Source organism: Apodemus sylvaticus, chromosome 22 (assembly GCF_947179515.1).
Source record: "Apodemus sylvaticus chromosome 22, mApoSyl1.1, whole genome shotgun sequence".
Taxonomy (NCBI): domain Eukaryota; kingdom Metazoa; phylum Chordata; class Mammalia; order Rodentia; family Muridae; genus Apodemus; species Apodemus sylvaticus.
In genome coordinates, this window is record NC_067493.1 from 3,314,487 (window position 1) to 3,333,574 (window position 19,088).

General features: G+C 40.7%; 1 pseudogene; it reads left to right on the forward strand.

Annotated features, from left to right (window-relative positions):
• The first annotated feature begins 17,864 nt into the window (after nucleotides 1-17,864).
• LOC127673210 (zinc finger protein 431-like) overlaps nucleotides 17,865-19,088 on the forward strand; it is a 44,516-nt pseudogene continuing 43,292 nt past the window's right edge.

The window sequence follows — 19,088 nt, forward strand, 5'->3', positions numbered from 1 at the left end:
ACATCAGCTAGATGTGACTACCTGTGTGGTTTCTAGTGATGCTTCTTACTTGCTAATTAAGATGGTGACCTCTGAATATCATTACTATCAAGGCTGGATCTTCCCACATCATTTGTATCGGAGAATCAATAATTTTAACCAATTAGTAACCTCAGAGCTCCCAGGGACTAAACCACCAACCAAAGATTACATATGGAGGGACCCATGGCTCCAGCCACATGGGTAGCAGAGGATGGCCTGGTCGGACATCCATGAGAGGAGAGGCCATTAGACCCGTGAAAGCTCATTGCCCCAGGGTAGGGGAATAGCAGGTCAGGGAAGCAGGAGTGGGTAGGTGAGTGAGCACGGGGAAGAGGGATGGGATAGAGGGATTTCAGAGGGGGAACAAGGAAAGGGGACAGCATTTAAAATGTAAATAAAATATAAATATAAACATGAATATATAATATAAAATATATAAAAATATAATGTCCGGGATCCTAGCTAGGGAATGGTGCCGCCCACAGTGGGTGGGGCTTCCCACACCAGTTAAGATAACCAAGGCTGTCCCTTACAGCCACGCCCTGAGGCACCTCCCCCTTGTTAGGATTCTGTCTAAGCTCTACCCCACAGTTACCTGGCAACAGCCATCTATGCCCCTCCCCACTGTTACCTGGCAACAGCCAGGTAGGTCTGGTGCACTATAAAAGGGGCTGCCTGCCCCTCCCCCTCTCTTATTCCCTCACTCTCAGCTTCTCTCTTGTCCCTTCTTGGGCTCCCCTCCCTTCCTCTCCCCTCCCCCCTCTCTCCACATTGTCATGGCCGGACTCTGCTTCTCTACAGTTATTAACATTAACTATAATCTCATGACCTCTGACCCTGCTCTGTCCACACCTCTGTCACTGAGCTGAAATGGTTTCATGGAAGGAATGGTCTCTGTGGTTTGAGGCTGTGTATAAAGTATCCTCAAGAACCATATCGGAAAGCAGATTCAGGGAACATGAATCCCCTAAATCAAAATGTATGGAAAAACATAATTCCTGTCTAACAGTAGGGAATTCATAAATATTAATTAAATGGGAATCTTAGGTGAACACTTTAACATCTGGTTTACCGTAAATGTTCAAAAATATTTGTTAGGGCTGTAGAGGTTACTTTTTTTGTTTTATTTTATTTTATTTATTTTATTTTATTTTATTTTATTTTATTTTATTTTATTTTATTTTTGATACAGAGTCTATAATGGCTGTGGCTGTCCTGGAACTCATTATGTAGACCACAGATCTATCTGCCTCTGTCTCAAGATTGCTGACATTAAAGGCAAGTGCCAGCAGGCCTGGCCATAGAGGGTTATTATACTCTCCTTGTGTGTGTGTGTGTGTGTGTGTGTGTGTGTGTGTGTGTGTGTGATATTTTATTTTATTATTTTATTTTATTTTATTTATTTTATTGTATTTTTATTTTATTTATTTTATTGTATTTTTATTTTATTTTATTTTATTTTTTGAGACAGTGTCTATGTGGCTCTGGCTGTCCTAGAACTCATTATGTAGACCACAGATGTATCTGCCTCTATCTCAAGAATGCGGAAATCAAAATCAAGCGCCACCAGGCCTGGCCGTAGACGTTTATTATACACTCAAGCCTTCCCACCCAGAGCTCAGTTTTTAATTTCAAAAGCTCAGCAGGCCCGATCCCTGGCCTGTCTATTCCTGTTCCAGAACAACCCATCCATTCCTAGACTGTGTGAGGGTCTCCTATGTCCCAGGAGTTGCTCCGGAACTGGTGGTGTTTCAGACATGGCTGTCACCATGACGACAGGCTTGGACTGGTCTCCCGCCACTCTCTGCCCTGCTAGGATTTCTCCACACTTATGGGTGTTGTTGGAGGTGTTGGCGACGGCCTTGGGACACAGCCTCAGCAAAGCAGCACTTGACTGAGAGCTGTCCGACTGATCATGCCAGGGCCTTGAGTTCTGGGATGCACTCTATTCCCACCTTGGAGCAGACCAGGCAGTGTTGCTGACTGAACTGTGCTTTAAGGTCGGCCAAGGGTCAAGCCTGTGTGGCAGCAGGGACCTTCCTTCTGCAGGAGGGGAACGTGGTCACAATGTAACGAGTAAGTCCCATTCCAAGTGTGTATGTGTGTACATTGTGTGTGCAGAATGACTGTCACTCAAAGCACTCTGACCACAGTCTTGCTGTGGGACTTCACACTCAGGAGATGTGTGAATCTTGAGGCCTCTCTGCTGACAAATATTTATCAAGGACACACCTTGTGCCTGCGTTTCCATCGGGGTGTGTACAGAAAGCAGATGCTGTGAGAAGATTTGTTGAGGAGGCCCCCCCCTTCCCGCCCCCGAGTGAGGCTGTTTAGAAAGGTGTGGGATCGGGGCCACACAGGATGAAACAATAATTTGTGGTTCAGGGGCAGCCGCTGTGTTACCAGATCCGTTCCTCACAACACAATCATCATGGCAAGCTTTCAGTGCATACTTGTGGGAAGTCCACCTGAAAGGACCTTTAGCTAAGGGACTTCCCTGCTCGCGTGTGTGTGTGTCTGTGTGTGAGTGTGTTGTTTTTTGTGTGTTAGTATGTGTTTGTATGTGTTTGTGTGTGTGTTTTTGTGTGTGTTTGTATGTGTTTGTGTGTGTGTGTTTGTGTGTGTTTTTGTGTGTATGTTTGTGTGTGTTTGTGTGTGTATTTTTATGTGTGTTTGTATGTGTGTATGTGCATTTGTGTCTGCGTTTCTGTGTGTGCTTGTGTGTGAGTTTGTGTTTGTGTGTGCACATGTGAGCATGCATGCATTTGCTGGGAAGAAATCAGAAGAAACACCACCTTCTTTAGCTGACTTTCCTTTTTTCTCTCATTCTCAGGTTCCCCATGGATCACACTCACCAGAAGTCTGGAAGCAGTGGATGTGCAGTGAGGTTTTGTGGGTCTGTTATATGGAGCAGATGGCAAAAAGGAAAGAAACTGGAGCAGATGTGGGTACCTGGGACAGTGAATTCAAGATATAGAGATTCATGTTAAGCAACACACTTGGCAACAACTCAGATTGTGTGTGGACAAGGATCCTAAGCAATATAGACCTTCTACAAATAAGTTCGTGGAACACTATATGGACAAAAAAGGAAATGATAGAAACGATAAAGTACTATGTACCAGAATTTTGTGAGGAAACGATGTAGGGAAAGAAGAAAAATTTACCCAAAATAATCTAGGCATCAAAGAGTGTGTTAATGGGTGTGTCAGCACACCTAATCCTCATGAGAACACTGAATGTTGAATTAAAGGGGCACCTGTTCTTAAGTCAAGATTTGAAACAATGAATAGCTATATTCCAATAATCCATCAGTAATAAATACCAGTCAATCTTGCAGGTCATTTCTCTCACTGGGCATCAGGTGAGTGGGCAGACTCTCTGATTTCTTTCCTACTTCTTGATATAATAGTTGGAGGGAGGAGGTTAGGGGACTACCCCAGCCTCTGTAGGTAGAGGAACACAAGTCAACTGGCAGAGTTAGAAGGCATAAGAATGCACAGACAAGGCTGAGGACCAAAAAAAGAGAGAATGCCTTCAATCCAGTGAGACATCAAAGATTTTGGGAAATGCTTGAAATTTCTGCTCCCTGGATCTCAGCTCTCCCATTATCTTGTAGAGATTTGGGCATGTAAGCAGCTAGATATTTTGTCTGCCTACCTATACAGGCTTATGGTAACATCAAAGATGGCCTGGCCAGGCTTGTTAACAACTGCACAGGGTACAACGTGTCGTAGGAGCCCCCAATCATGCAGCTACAGAAAACAGGAAAAATGGCACAGTCCCCAAGCACTCATATGCAGTGTTCATAATCAGATGCCCTGTCATGAATTCTAGGCTCATGACTGTGGATTACATAGTTGTCTATTGCAAACCATCATCAAAAGACTGAACAATTCATCCAACTGAAAGACTAAAACAATCCTGAGTTGGAAAAAATACCCAGTCCGTGATCCTGACAGTGTTTGGGTGAATTAGAGATATGTTTGACACCCAATCTGCTGATTCAGGAAGCTTACAGGGTATCATTCTCACAGACATGGTTCTCAGAAGAGAATGTAAGGTGTCAAAATAATATTTTGCTCTGAGTTGCTATAGTCTGATAGCCACTGTACCTAGAACAACAAACTGAGAGTAAAGTGTTGAACTGATATAAACTGGGAAATATTTCCTACCTGACTCTTTATGGTCTCCTTATGTCCGCATGTTACACCCCAATGGCCATTATCAGGGAAACACAAAAATTCACTGCAGAATAGCTTTGGACTAGCCATCTCCTGTCTTTGGGGATGGACAAACAAATGTAGTAGAATCCTCACCATTCAGGAATTATGTTAAGCAGGAAAGTTCATTAGCTTAACAGTGGCACAATTGCCACTCCTGGGAAGCCAAGCTCAACTGTGCCTACTCGAGAAATTTTCACATCACCTTTCCATGACTCACTGTGCCTTTTCCAGGACCACATCTTCCTCACTGGTTTACAGTGAGATGGAAATCCAGCTTCCTTTGGCCTCTCTCTCATTTCTCTAAGCTCCCCATTCTCACTCTCAAGTACACTCCTCCTCCATCTTGCAGACATAAATATGGGTGAACTCTCTAGGGACTAATTGAAGGCCCTGAGAGAAGTGGGTGTTGTGACATCACTGGTGACATCACAGGGGATGCCAGAGCTCTCCAGGATACACTAGACTGTTCAGACAATGGATTGTTTATGTCATGGGGAACAGGCTTTGCCTTCCTGTTTATGCTCTTGAAGCTATATGTAAGACTGTTATTTTTTTTTCTAAAGGAAAGAAATGTTTCTTGGTTATTGATGATCTATTATTTTAATTGTGAATAATGAAGATTGAGCTGAGCCTGGCTGCCATGGATCTCTGGGCTGTGTGCCCGGCCCTGGCTTCTGGCTGTGAGCTGGTGAGACAAGAAGGGAATTTAAAGGCCAATAAACTGCATCCTCATCCTTAATAACACAGGCTGGGCTGTGAAACGACAAAGACCTGGTAGAGTTTACAGAGGTCTGGGCTGGCGCTTTCCCAAGGAACATTAATGATCAAGTTGCAGCTGGCTGGGGTGAAGGGCCGTGGGATGGGCGGGGCTAAGACCCAGGGTAACTTGATTTTTGTTTGTTTGTTTGTTTGTTTTTTGTTTGTTAGTTTTTTAAATTTCTGTAGTAGTTTTTTTTATTGCTTTACTTTAGATGCTTAGTGTTTCAATTATTGTGCAGTAAAGGGACTTTTCCCCAATCTCTTTGGTATTTTGCATGCTTTTACATTAACTCTGGCTATATATTTATAATAACTCTGGCTATTCTTACACAGGCACCTTCTTTAGTTTAGGAAATTTTCATTTAGGATTTTATTGGAAATGTTTTCTAGACATTTATGCTGATTGATCTTCTTTACTCTCGCCCTCATCTTCTCCTTCTGAGGTGTTCCCTGTGGCTGTGCAGCTTGAATGCTTCTCTGTGTCCTGCTCTGAGTTCTGCTGTTGTGTGCTGTGAGGGGACCTCAGGGAAGCTCTGAAATCAAGACATGGTGAGTACACAATATCTGCCCACAGTGGGTAGGGACAGGCGGCTGAGCAGTGGGTGCTGGGGTTGTGGATCCTCTATGGGGTTGGATCAGAAGCATCAATAAGATGTGACTTCCTGTGAGGTTTCTATTGCTGCTTCTTAGCTGCTAATTCAGGCCATGAAATATAAATAACTTAAGTATCATGGTTGATTGTAATTCTGTCCAGAACATCTGGACCAGTTGCTTTCCTGTAGCAGCATGAGTGCTTTCTGTTACTATGCAGGACCTGGGTCCAAACCTTTTTGTCTTTTATAATATACATTAAGAAGACAGGGTTAGGGCTGGAGAGATGGCTCAAAGGTTAAGATCTCTGGCTATTCTTAAACAGGCCATGAGTTCAACTCTTACCAACCACATGGTGGCTCATAACTATATGTAATGGGGTCTTGTGCCCTCTTCTGGCCTGCAGGAATACATGTACTGACAACTTTGTATAAATAATGAATTCAATCCTTAAAAAAAGAAGATGGATATGAATCTAATAGTTCTGATTTCATACATTAATTATTTTTATTTTTTTTAGTTTATTTTTTTCTCCTGTAGTTTTTTTTTTTTTATTTCTTTAAATTTTCTTTAGTGTTTTGATTGTTGCAAAGAGACACTTTCCCAATCTGTTTGGTATTTTCAATGCTTCTTGTACATTAACAGTCATCTTCTTTAGTTTAGGAAAGTTTTCATTTATGATTTCTGTGGAATTATTTTCTAGACTTTTATGTTTATTGATCTTCTTCTTCTTCTTCTTCTTCTTCTTCTTCTTCTTCTTCTTCTTCTTCTTCTTCTTCTTTTTCTTCTTCTTCTTCTTCTTCTCATTCTCCTTCTCCTTCTCCTTCTCCTCCTCCTCCTCCTCCTCCTCCTTCTTTTCTTCTTCTTCTTCTTCTTCTTCTTCTTCTTCTTCTTCTTCTTCTTCTTCTTCTTCTTCTTCTTCTTCTTCTTCTTCTTCTCCTTCTCCTTCTCCTTCTCCTTCTCCTTCTCCTTCTCCTTCTTCTCTTTCTCCTTCTACTCCTCCTCCTCCTCCTTCCCCTTCTTCTTCTTCTTCTTCTTCTTCTTCTTCTTCTTCTTCTTCTTCTTCTTCTTCTTCTTCTTCTTCTTCTTCTTCTTCTTCTTCTTCTTCTTCTTCTCTTCCTCCTTCTCCTCCTCCTCATCTCCTTTCTCCTTCTCCTTCTCCTGCTCCTTCCCTAGTATTTCTTGAGAAACTAAACTAAACTAACTGATGCAAAAGAGGTTGTATGAAGCAAGGCAGAGTATTAAAAATCGGAGGATGTTGAATTATTTTCCTGGCTGGAATAACTTATCTTTCTGTGCTGGTGTCTAGGCATCAGCATGTATGGTTATTTTAGGTTAGGTAAGGTTTGTCAGTTTGTCTAGTTTGGATGAGAAGTTATTCCTGGTTTATAGTTTGCTGTCTAGATTATCAGAGAGTGTTGACTGAGTGTTGCCCCTTTTACTGCTCTGTTTGTTGGGTATGTTCAAGAGGGAATGCTGGCCAATGTTGAAAGCTAGGATAGGAGGTTGGCAATAAGACATAATCTTAGCAATCCACATGGAGATGTAGTCAGGAGAGAGGTGAAGCTGCCAACATTTCAATATTCCAGAGCTACAGTCACCTGAACGGGCCTCAGTTGAAGATGTGCCTTTGTCATAATTGCTGGTTCCTCTATCTGTGTGAGATAGTGGTGATGATTGATGTGGGAAGGCTCTTCCACTGAGGGTGACAATATTCATAAACAAGTGGGTCTGGGCTGCATGAGAGAGTTACCTGTGCATGGAACACTGACCAAGCAGGACAGCAAGCCAGGAGACAATGTTTGTCCATGCTTTGACCTTCAGCTTGTAGCTTCAGTTTCTACACTAAGCACCCAAAGTGGTGAACTGTGGTCTGACAGAAGCATCCACAACAACCATTTATTACCTGAGATCCTTTTGCGCACAGGATTCCATCACAGAAGCAGAATAGCAAGTTTGAACAGCAACAACAAATGGTATCAATATATGATTTTGCTGCTGGACAGAATCTATGTTCTCTTTTGAAGGAATATGGAATATAACAGAAATTGAGATGGTGAAAGTCATAGAAATCTGTAGAGGCTATTTAATAATTTTTTCTCATAGGACCTGGAAGATGGAAGTCTTGACAGTATGCAGCCAGAGAAAATTGAGAACATAGCATATCTATGTTCTCTGGCTAAAACTAAACAGGGAACTAAAATTACAGAAACTTTAAATTTTAGTGAGAGTTCATTTGTGTGATATTTTGCCAAAAATCCTTTTTCCTTGTCTTATACATGAATATAGAGTGGGGTAAATTTTAAAAATAATGGGCTGATTTCTTAATTTTCATTCTATTTATATGTATTTGATTGTCACTTCCCCACTAATTTATTTATTTATTTATTTATTTATTTATTATTTATTCATTTGATTTAAATCCCACTTTCTCCCATCTCTCTTTTCCACCTTACACAGGCTTTCATCCCTAACTCCTGTATCTCTTAAGAAGCATGAGTACCACTGGTGTATCAAACACCTATGAAATTTCAACTCTCTGCATGGTTAGGCATAGCTCTCTTACTGAATTTAGACAAGACAGCCAAGTGAGTGAAAGAGTGTACTGGCTGGTTTTGTGTGTCAACATGACACAGACTGGAGTTATCACAGAGAAAGGTGCTTCAGTTGGGGAAGTGCATCCATGGGATCCAACTGTGGGGCATTTTCTCAATTAGTGATCAAGGGGAGAGGGCCCATTTTGGGTGGTGCCATCCCTGGGCTGGTAGTCTTAGGTTATATAAGAGAGCAGGCTGAGGAAGCCAGGGGAAACAATCCACAAAGAAAGATCCCTCCATGGCCTCTGCATCAGCTCCTGCATCCTGACCTGCTTGAGTACCAATCCTGACCTCCTTTGGTAATGAACCGATGTATGGAAGTATACACTCAACAAACCCTTTCCTCCCCAACTTGCTTCTTCGCCATGATGTTTGTGCAGGAATAGAAACCCTGACTAAGAGAAATTTGTACCAGTGTAGTGGGGTATCCCTGTAACAACCTGGGCCATTGTTTTGGGCAGGACTGTGCAAAGAGTTTGGAACTTTGGGTTAGAAGAGGCATTGGTTGTTAAGAGCTCTGTGGAATTTTCTGTAGGAGCTTGTATGATAATATGTTGAGAGCAGTTCAGAAAATGATGGTCGTGAAATTTCAGAAGGAAAATTTAAGATTCTTTTCAGGGCTTTTGCTGTTTTGATTGTGAAGATTCTGTGATTTTGGTTAGCTGGGGTTGAAGAATCAGCTGAGATTAACAAGATAATAGAACTATTAAAGGAAAACCTTTTGCATTACTTGGACTATTCATGGCTCCTTCGCTGGAACTAAGAAATTAGCAGTGATTAAGAAGAGCCCAGCACCACTGAGCTGAAATCTTCTGGGAAGTGTTTTCTGTGAGTACAGAGGCTGTGTTCCAGAGATAACCACAGTAGTACTTTTTTGCTGTGGTTGGAATTGATAATGTGCATATGTGTAACACAGACAGTACTAGTTTTGAAGGTGTGAAGGTGTCATTGAGGACAGCTGAAGCGCAGCACTGTGAGAGGTCGGCCATGTAAGCCCTTTGGTGATGGTGCAATCTCAGTTGCAATTGATGGGCCAAGACATAAGGGGGTCATGCATAGGAGCTGAGGCTTGGCACCATGAAAAGTGACTATGAGAGGCTGTATGTGAAGCCTAGTTATGGCAGAAAACAGCAGTGTTTTGGAGATGACAGTACCATGAGATGACCACCAAGAACAGCAGCAGCAGTGGAGTACAGGCAGCTGAACCCTAGAAGAAATGTTGTGTGCTACAAAGGGCAGAGTGGGAGAAATGACCACAGCCCTCAGAGGAGCCTGGAAGTTCTTGAGTTGGATTCCAGACATTGAAGTATTTAAGTTTGAGTTTTGCTTTTGATTGTGACTGTGCCCTGATATTTTTCACTCTTGAAGGAAGAAAGTATTTTAGTGGAGCCCACAGTTAAGAGAATTTGAATTTTTAAAATACTTTGAATTTTAATAGATATTGGACCTTTTAAAGGAATTGAATTTTTAATATATAAAGAGTATGGGACTTGTAAAGTTATTTAGATCTTAGGGATGAATAAGAAAGTAAGGATATAGGATTAATAATGATATGCTGGTGTGTCAAGTGACAAGGGGTCAAATGTACTGGCTGATTTATGTGTCAACTTGACACAGGCTGGAGTTATCAGAGAAATGAGCTTACCTTGGGGAATTTCCTCCAAGAGATCTAACTGTGGGCCATGTTTTTCAATTTGTGATCAAGAGCGGAGTGTCTCTTGTGGATTGGGACCATCCCTGGACTTGTATTCTTAGGTTATATAAGAGAGCAGGCTGAGTTCCTTTTACCTCCTTTGGTTATGAACAGATGTATGGAAGTAAAAGGTCAATAAACCCTTTCCTCTCCAACTTGCTTCATGGTCATGATATTTGTTCAGGAATAGAAACCCTGACTAAGATATGGGGTAATGAAAATGAGTAGCAGTTGAGCCTCACCAGTATGAGCAGCCAGGAAAGGTTAGTGGCGAGGTAAAGACACAGGAGCAGTTGAAGATTCAGGACTGAAGAGATTTTGAAATGAAGCTGGGTCTTGCATAGCGGTGTGTGTGTTTGTGTGTGTGCATGTGTGTGTGTGTGTATGTGTGTGTGTGTGTGTGTGTGTGTGTGTGTGTGCTTGTGTGTGTGTGTGTGTGTGTGTGTGTGTGTGTTGGGGGGACATGCTAGTCCCAATCTGGATACCCATTTTCTTTTTTTAGTGTCTTATCGTTGAGGTTCACCATTCTTTATGTCTGAGTGCATTCTTCCTTTCCATCTGCTAATTCCTTTTGGAACAACCTGGAAACACAGTTTTGCCCTTGGGAAGGCAGTGGTGAAACTTAGTAGATTGTTGATGAGCTTCCTTGCTTTCCTTTAAAAACAAAACAAAACTAGAATTGCCCATCTGTTGAGTCTGGAACTCAAAACAGTGAAAAATGTATAAGAGCACTTTATCATCACTATCATTATTATTATTATTGATTGTCAAGAGCGTTTTTTTTTCTGTGTAGCCCTGGCTGTTCTGGAATTTTCTCTGTAGACCAGGCTGGCCTTGATCTCACAAGAGATCCACCTGCCTCTGCCTACAGAGTGCTGGGATTAAAGACTTGCACCACCACCACCAGTCTTAAGAGTTTAGGAGAAAGGCATTTCACTTTTTTGGTGACATGCGGATCATCATGTTTGGGGAAATTTAATTTACAGTTATGATGGGAATTAAGTATCTGGATGGTTAAGATCATGTTCATCTACCTGTAGAAAGGAATGTGAGTTGACATCACTTAATAATGGCTTTCCCTCTTGTGCTACCACAGATGGCAGATTCTGCAGCTCCCCCAGCATTGCTGTTGGAGAGCATGCTGACAGTAAAATGGGCTGAGGTGCATCACATGTGTGTGTTAGGCATTAGGGATTTGGTACAGCATCAGTATATGGTACAGATATCACTTTGATAACTGTCATGGGTGCTGCTTTTGCCTGGCATGGCAGAGATGATGAGAGTTTATTTATTCAACAAATGAGATAGTGGAGTTGATGTGTTTAGCAGGGAGCCTGGCATCTAATAAGGTATCGAGTGCCCAGGGAATGGTTATATGGAATGCTTAGGTTGGGTCTTATTCCAGTATGCGGGCATATATTTTAAAAATAACAGCAGTGCATTTAAAATGTTGACAGACCCTAAAAGTAAATGTCTTACAGGAACTAGGCCTGCTTTTCCTCTTAACTTTGAGAACATAAAATAATAATGAGAGAATGTCCCAGATGTCTAGAAAAGACAAAGATATATAAGTTTTGACTTTTTCCCCTTAAAACTCTTCATAATAGACATGGTATGAATAGGATTTGATTAAAATAATAAAACCTTAAAATATTTTTTATTTAAAAAAACAAACACATTCAGAGGTGGGATTTACCTTGCAATCGAATGCACAAGGGTGACACCTGAGGCTCAGTCTTAAGGCATCAGGCAGTGAGATTGCTGGGAATTAAAGTGCAATTGACATGTCAGGGTAAGATGAGGCTGTGGGGGAAGATGATATGGATGGGTCCTCAATGGATGGGTAAGGGGGTGGCCTTGGAACATGTTTGAGACTGGTGGGACATTTTCCATGCTTGTCAAGGGTATTTGATTGTCTGGTTTGGTTTGTTTGTTTGATTGATTGTTTGATTGATTGATTGTTTTTTAGACTGGGTTTCATTATTTGCCTTAGCTGTCCCTAGATCTTGTTCTGTAGACCAGGCAGGACTCAAACTCACAAGAGATCCGCATGGCTCTACCTTCCACCCCAAGTACTGGGTATAAAGGTGTGTACCACTACTGCTTGGCTGTCCAGGCTACTTTAAATAGACATAGACGAGCAGTGAGAGCCACATGAGACCTGAGACCACATGGCAACTGCTAAGTGCAAAACCTGTGTTTGCTGTGCTACTGTGTAGTTGAAGCAGTAGGGATATGAGAGGGTTTTAAAAGTGTGGGACCTTCAGCAGCCAAGTCATTAGCTCAGTGGCGAAACTTTGGCCCATTTTTTTACTGTGTTTGCAGTTATCACTGTAAAGCTGTAAAGTAGAGCAGTGTTATTTAACATTTCCTTTGAGAAAGGAGTCCAAGCCCCATGTCCATAAGATGCTGCATTGAAGTAACAAGCTGTAATTTCTAAATGTCGCCTGCAAACTTTTTTCTCAAACTGAAGTCCTTTGAGTAGCATACATAGAGTATGTGATGTTTATTAACTTGAGGATTTGAGGCAGGATCTTGCTGTGTAGTCTAAGGCTGCCCTAAAACTCACTGTGTCTTCTAGGTTGGCTGGAGCTCACTGCAGTCTCCTGCTTTACAAGTACCCAGTGGTGTGTGTGGTGGTGGCAGTGAATCAATGCCTCACCTGGCTTGGCTTATGCTTTTAAAGAATCTCTTCAGAGCCTGAGGAGGAGGAGGTGTGTCCTGACCTCAGAGTAGTTAATAAATTGATCAGCAAGTACTAACTAATAACAAGGACATTTTACTGCCATTCTTTAATAAACTTAAGAATTTCTTTAGGTACAGTGTGTTAGTGAGCTGGGGAAAACTGATGTTGTGAGTCACATTTATTCTTCTTTTGTATGTAAACTGGGCCGCATAGTAATGTAAAGATATTTCCCATCTGGGAATTCTAGGTTTGTGGACAATTCACTTTCCACTTTCAATGGGCGACAGAAAGAAGATTTTGCTATTATGAAAATGAGGACTAGGAAGGCAGATGGGAGAAAAGATAAAAGCAGAGTCTACATAGCAAAACAAACAAATTCTTTGACCTAATCCTGAGACTAACCCTAACTCTGACATTTCTTCTTTGTGTAATAGGGATACTATTGATTCAGTGGGACCATCAAGAATAATGGTGGCCACCTTAACCATAACCCTGTGCCTAACCCTTGGACTTACCCTAATACTCTAATACTATCTAAACCCCTTAATTTCCTAAGCATCGTAATCCTAAATACACTTATCCTGATCCTAACCATAACCCTCTAATCCCCTAACAATAACCCTAATCCTGGTTATTGTGGGGGATGTTTCTTAAGTATACCTTTTAAATTGAGAATCCCATTCTTACTCTTGATCTTTAGAGATTTTCTGATCCAGCTTTGGCCTAGGCTATAGATGCATTTTTAAACTATATATGGAAAGGTCATTTGTGTGTGTGTGTGTGTGTGTGTGTGTGTGTGTGTGTATGTGTGTGTGTGTGTTTTCATTTGTATAACTATTCCCTGTAAGATGCTGCAAAATTAAATTAACCAGTTCTTGATTTATTTAACTTCCCTTGGCTTGACAGCCTTCATCAGGACAGTCTATTAACTACCCTTTCTATATACAGAGAAAGATTCATTTTCTCTACGATGTAAGATAGGCTTATCTCGAAGATCTATACTAATCCAACTGTATAGATTACAGATTTTTTTCTCTATTTTGCCACTGATGAAAATGTGCTGGATAATAATAGTGCTCAACAGTGTCTCCCTTATGCATCTGGCTTTTCATCTGAGGTTGTCTATTACCTGTCATCTGTTTGAGGGAGCTTCAGTTTCCCTGATCCAAGCATTTAGCCATAAACAAAACGCTTGCTTTGTTTGTTTGTTTGTTTTGTGACAGGTTTTCTCTCTATAACCCTGGATTTTCCAGAACATACTTTGTAGACCAAGCTGGCCTGGAAAAAGTACACCAGCCTCTGCCTCCCAAGTGCTAGGATTACAGGCATGCACCACCACTGGCTGACTAAAGCTCTTTTCATTAAAAATATATCCTTAATGTTCAAAGCTTGGGTCATGCATTGGTTCATCCATTACTGGGTCATATTGATACCTCCAATGCACCTTTAGCAATGGGCTTTGCAAACTCTTCACCATGATTATGGGAAGAAGACAAGTGCTTTGAGAAATGCTTAGGCAAAGTCTGTAATCAGGTCCTCTTAAGTGCAGGGTCTTGGTTCACAGAGGGGAGGAACAGGCGGCTAACCAGCTGCTGATGGAATGTTGAGTCCTCCCCAAGCACTAGGTGGGGTGAGATTCCTCTTGGAATTTTGATTCAAATGATGAGTTCAAACCCCTCCTGGTATCTCAAGGTTTTTTTTTTCCTAGACACAGACACTAAAGCACACTCTAACCTAAGGAGGGCTTGACTCACTGGCCAATCAAGGCTGCCAGACAGACCTGCAAGTCAGGCAAAGAGGCGGGATCTTCCAGGTGCCTTTTTGTGTGTTCTCTGTGGTATGCAGCTTGAATGGTTCTCTGCGTCCTGCTCTGAGCTTTGCTTTTGGGTGCTGTGAGGGGACCTCAGGGAAGCTCTGAAATCAAGACATGGTGAGCACAAGATATCTCCCCTCAATGGGGAGGTCCATGTGGCTGAGCAGTGGGTGCTGGGGTGGTGGGTCCACTATGGGGTTGGATCGGAAGCATCAGCCACATGTGACTTCCTGTGAGGTTTCTAGTGGTGCTTCTTACTTGCAAGTTCAGGGCATGACCTATGAATAACTTCAGTATCATGGCTGATTGTAATTCTGCCCAAAACATCTGGTCTAGTTGCTTTCTTGTAGAAGCCTGGGTGGTTTCTGTGAATATACATCACCTGTGTCCAATCTATTTTTTTCTTTTTATAATATACATTATGAAGTCGGGGTCAGGCCTGGAGAGTTGGCTCAGAGGATAAGAGCTCTGGCTATTCTTACACCGGCCATGAGTTCAATTCTTAGCAATCACATGGTGGCTCATAACTGTAAGTAATGGGATCTGGTGGCCTCTTCTGGCCTGCAGGAATAAATGTAGGGAGAACATTTTATAAGTAATGAATTCATTCCTTAAAAACCTAGAAGACAAATATGAATCTAATAGTTCTGGTTTCATACATTACTCATTCTATTGTTTAATTTGTTTTTTTGGCTGTAGCTTTTTTTATATGTATTTAATATGTTTAGTGTTGTGATTATTACATAGCAAAGGGACTTTTATCCAATTGTTTGGTATTTTTGATGTTTCTTGTACATTAACGGGCACCTTTTTTGCTTTAGAAAAATTTTCCATTCATCATTTCATTTGAAATATTTTTGAGACCTTTATGCTGATTGATCTTTTTCATCTTCCTCCTCCTCCTCCTCCTCATTCTCCTTCTCCTTCTTCTTCTTCTTCTTCTTCTTCTTCTTCTTATTATTATTCCTTCTCTCTCTCTATCATGTCCTGAGAAACTAAACGCAACTGAAACATGTAAGAGTCAGATGTGAAAGAGGTTGTTTGAGGGAAAGGAGAGGAGTGAAACCCTGAGGATGGTGACTTATTTTCCTGCCTGGTATTGCTTATCTTTCCATCCAGGTGTCTGGGCAGCATCATTTGTAGTGATTATTGGTCTAGTTAAGGTTTCCCAGTTTGTCTTGGTGGTGAGGATGTTTATTCCTGTGTTACATTTTTCTGTCTAGATTTTCATTGTGTTGGCTGAGTGTGGCTTCTTTTACTGACATTTTTGTTATATTCAAGAGAGATTGCTAGTTAATGTTGAAAGCTAGGAGAGGAGGTGGGCAGTAAGAGATGATCTTCTCAATCCACAAAGAGACATGGTCAAGAGAGAGGTAAATCTGCCAGCATTTCATTATTTCAGAGCTACAGTCATCTTAAGGAGCCTCAGTTGAGGGTGTGCCCTCATCAGAATGGCTGGTTGCTATGTCTGTGTGAGACAGTGTGGATGATTGAAGTGGGAAGGGTCTTCCACTGAGGGTGACAATATTCATAAGCCAGTGGGCCTGGGCTGGATGAGAAAGATACCTGAGCATGGGACACTGACCAACGGGGAGGAACATGGAGCTGAGCAGTGGGTGCTGGGGTGGTGGGTCCACTGTGGTGTTGGATTGGAAGCATCAACCAGATGTGACTTCCTGTGAGATTTCTACTGGTGCTTCTTACTTGCAAGTTGAGGCCATGACCTATGAATAACTTCAGTATCATGGCTGATTGTCATTCTGTTCGAAACATCTGGACTAGTTGCTTTCTTGTAGAAGCATGGGTGGTGTCTATGCACCTGTGTCCAAATTATATTTTCCTTTTATCATATACATTAAGAAGGCAGGGTAAGGCCTGGGGAGATGTCTCAGAGGATAAGCGCTCTGGCTATTCTTACTCAGTCCATGAGTTCAATTCTAGGCAACCACGTGGTGGCTCATAATTATATGTAATTGGATCTGGGATCTGGGACCCTATTCTGGACTGCAGGAATACATGCAGGGAGAACATTGTATTAGTAATGAATTAATTCCTTATGAAAAGACTAACCCTACCCTGGCATTTTTTCTTTGTGTAATAGGAATACTATTGATTCAGTGGGACCATCGAGAATAATGGTGGTCAGCTTAACCTTAAACCTGAGTTTAATCCTGGGACTTATCCTACATTTCTAATCCTATTTTAACCCCTTAATTTCCTAACCCTAACAACCCCTATCCTGATCCTAACCATTACCCTGTAATCCCCTAACTGAAACCCTGATTTCTGTGGGGGATGCTTCGTTTGTTGTATGTAAACTGGTTTGGTTGGTGTAATTAAATCTCAACTGGGGGGGGGGTGTCCTGCTTGACTTTAGGATTTGGCCCTCTTCAGTGTCTAATTCTCACTACTATGCATTTCAGCTAAGATCACCCCCATAGACTCCCTCTAGCCATCCCTTTCATTGTCTGTGGCGCATCCTTAAGCCTGCACCCTTAGAACCTTGACAGCTACAGATTTCAGTTCATTTTCCTGTCCCTATGGCCCTTCCTTTTCTCTCACCACACCTGTTACTTGCCTCCCCTTTTTTTTTCTTTTGCCTATGTGCATGAATAAGAATATTATGTTTTTCACCTTTACTATTGTCAGAAGATGGCCTCAGAATTTTTATTTTGAAGTAATGAGTAGTTGTTGGTCCTGTGTGTTTGTGAGAAATTGACCACCATTATGTGGAAGACAAGCAAGAGCTCTCCACTGATGAATTCTCTCTCCAAACCTACATTGCTTATTTATCATCAACATTTATATTACTATTATTTTCATCTGTTCGTTTGTAACTATTTGATCATGCATTGTCTTTTAGTAAAATTTTATTAATGTTATAGTTTAAACTGTTGCACTTCACGTTTCTGCAACATTAACACAGATCTGAAATGAATGCATGATTCTTTGCAGGAACTCTTAGTAAAGAATTGTGAGTTCTCTATCATTTTTGTTTCCTTGGTTGATTTTGGAAGATTGTTGATGTTCTTAATATATAACTTTTGGTCTCCTAGAACACATTACATAGGCCATGCTGCCGTCAAGCTAAATGACATATACCTGCCTGTAACTCTGTGATTAAAGGCATGAGCAAATACACCCAGCTTGCCCATGAGTTTTGTAGTTAGTAATCGTTCATACAATTTTTCAGATGTGTGCTCAGTATTTTGGATCTGTTGCCCCTGCATCAACCTCTCAATTGGCATTTCTCTGGCAAGTCTGTATCCTATTCAATGTGTTCAAAATTGACACACCTAAATGTTATAAGTCAAAATCCCTCTAAAATGACACAGTGATTATAAATTCTGAGTCAGAATATAAGTGCATCATGTGCCAAAATTATATGTATATGTTTTTGAGGAAGCATATATTTCCTTTACAGTGATGTTAATATGATCCTTTGTGTTATACACATGTATGGGATATTTAGGATGCCATGACTTTTGATGATGTACATGTGAACTTCACTGGGGAAGAGTGGAATTTGCTGGATCCTTCCCAGAAAAATCTCTACAAAGATGTGATGTTGGAAACCTACCTGAACCTCGAAGCTATAGGTAAGACTGTTATTTTTTTTTCTAAAGGAAAGAAAGGTTTCTTGGTTATTGATGATCTTCTATTATTTTAATTGTGAATAATGAAGATTGAGCTGAATAATTCAAATTTACTGAATTTTAATTGTAACCTTCATAATGCAGTGATAATTCACAGTACCTTGAATTTTGCCTAATTTCCAATAGTATATCATTGATTTTCTGGTACTGTGTTTTAGGCTATTATCAGGAAGATCATCATCTTGAAGAAAATTGTCAAATTAGTAGAAGACATGAAAGGTAATTTTTATGTGCAGGCTGATACAAATTTGCCTCTGAGGAAGTGTCCATATGTTCTGGAATCTCCATTGAAAAGCAAGAGTGTAAAATAACAGTCCTTTAAGAGTAGCTCTAATTATAATATTCTGACAAAACCATATATATACCTTAAGATCTGATATCTGGTTAGTGTATCCATTTGATATGTAGCTCCTTAAGAACTATGCTATGCACCTGTCAATCTGTATAGTCTCATAGTACTTAGAAATTGTATATTGAATAGAGAAAAATTTATATCCAAAACATCCTAATAAGCATATACTCCATAGTAAGATTATAGGGATATTGAAGGAAGCAACACATTTTTTTGTTCTAGAACAATGAGAAGTTATGTAGCATTCTGCCTTTGCTAGACATTAGGAATATGATGTACATTTGCAACTAAGTGGTTTTATAGTTTTACAGGGAATATCCCCAAACTCATAGTGTAGAAAATCTTTATGGGTACTAGGAATTTGGAAATTTTTCTGTGTATCCTGGTTCACAGTAAAATGTGTTGTAATTTACTCTATAGGGGAAATTATGAATGTAATTAGTGTTGCAAAGATGAGAGTTGTTCAAACTTTCTTCAGATAGCTGAAATATATTATATAAAAATCCCTTATATAAACAGGATGTTATAAATATGAGCCATGTAATAACGATCACAAGTGACTTGAACAACTCTTGATGAGGGAGAACACCATAAACATACAAAGGGCTAAAACCTTAGGATCTGATGCTTTTCTACCATATACCAAATTGTAAACATAATTCAAACTGATTACATGATTCATAAGAGTAATTAA